Source organism: Brachycentrus maculatus, unplaced genomic scaffold (genome assembly GCF_059751285.1).
Source record: "Brachycentrus maculatus isolate JH-2025_06_01 unplaced genomic scaffold, ASM5975128v1 h1tg001048l, whole genome shotgun sequence".
Lineage (NCBI taxonomy): Eukaryota > Metazoa > Arthropoda > Insecta > Trichoptera > Brachycentridae > Brachycentrus > Brachycentrus maculatus.
In genome coordinates this window covers 41362-43188 of record NW_028281756.1, presented here as the reverse complement: position 1 = coordinate 43188, position 1827 = coordinate 41362, and positions in this window count along the sequence as shown.

The following is a 1827-nucleotide window of genomic DNA, read 5'->3' as shown; positions in this document are numbered from 1 at the left end:
AGGAACATATTTTTTATACATCCAAAATCAATTCAAACACCATTAAACGAATTGAAATACCAATTAAAGATCTGACGTATAAATTACTGATCCATCAATTTATATCGTAGGCCAGCGGTTCTTAAAGGGTGCTCTGCGGAGCCCTGGGACTTTGCAAAGCCTTTGCAGGGCTCCTACATTTGAGAGCATTGTAGAAACTAAATAATTTGATGCAAACAAATAATATAGCTTCTATGAGTAGGTGTTGTATGATATTTTTGCGTGTTGCATTGAATACTATTGAAGAACTCAGTAGTGTATAATGCACCTAATTTTGTATGAATTATGAAAACCAGGTTTTGTTTATTCTAGTTCTCACCAATTATTTAGTGTTTCTGTCGTCAAAAAATGTTTGAGAACCACTGATATAGGGTATAGGTATATCAGACTCCAACTCGAAAATAAATCTCATCCATGTAATTTCGAATTAATACCTCGTCAATTCGGTGCAGTGCCCTATGCACCGTTCGGGTGCGGATAGGGGCCAGTAAAAAAGTATTGCACCGAATGCAAGTTTTGAAGTCGATTGATCAAAAATAAAAATACTTTTCACTATGGAGTGTGACACTTAGTATGTACTCGTATTAATATACCACTAATGATGACATTTAGTATTTTCAACAAAGTAAATTTTCTTCGATGAAAAATTTCAATGCTTACTAAAAGTTGATAGAAAAAACAGTAAAAAAATCTTATGCATAAAAAAATAGTCGAAATTTCTCTAAAATGAGTTAAAACGTCATAAAAATACAAGATTTTTAATGTGACGTGAAAAAGTGTTTCGTTTGCAATCAATTTGGATGTGTCTTTGTTTGACCGGGTCCGCAGTGCTGTGGTTAGCGCGTCAGGCTACCGTGTCGGAGGTCCCTGGTTTGGTTCCCAGGGGTGTCAAAGCATCCACATACATGTTGAAGATGATAATGTTGAGTGCGCCGAAACACATATCAGAAAATAGTTGGTAATATATAATAATTAGTGGTTTTGGCCAAGAATTTTGAAATTAAAAAAATATAGGATATTACCACAATTGACCCGAATCAATTTATGATTTTTTTACACAAATTTGTTTCGTAAGTCTCATGTAATGTTTTTTTTAATCATTTGTGATCCAATTAATTTTTTTAGCGTCATTGTAATGACAATTGAATAAATATTTATTTTAAATAGCTTTGTCGTGAAAACTATTTAAAAAAGTCTTGATGATCTATTTTTTTTAATAAAATAAATAAGCTCGCTCTTGATATTAATTTTTAAAATAAATAAAAAGCCTTTGGCTTGATATTCTATTTTATTTTTAAATAAAAAAATGACCCAGGTCTTAATGTTCTTTTTTTTAAGTGATCTTAGTGTTATTATTCGATTTAAAAAATTAAAATCTGATCTCTATCTTGATATTAATTTTTTTAATAAAAAGAAGACCCAGGTCATGATATACTATTTGTTTAAAAAAATTACCTTGGTCTTAATATTCATTTTTGAATAAAAAATGACCTTTGTCTCTATATTCTATTTTTTTTTAAATAAACAAACTGACCTAAGTAGTCTTAATATTCCATTTTTTAAGAAAAAAAAAACACATTTTTTTTGATATTCTATTTCTTTTCAAATAAAATAAAAATACCTAGGTCTTGATGTTATTTATTTTTTTAAATGAATTAACTTTCAATATTCCATTTATTTAAACAAAATAATGACCTTGATTTTGATATTCTTTATTGAAATTAAAATAAATGAGCAAGGTCTTGATAAAAAATATATATTTTATCAAGACCTTGCTCATTTATTTTA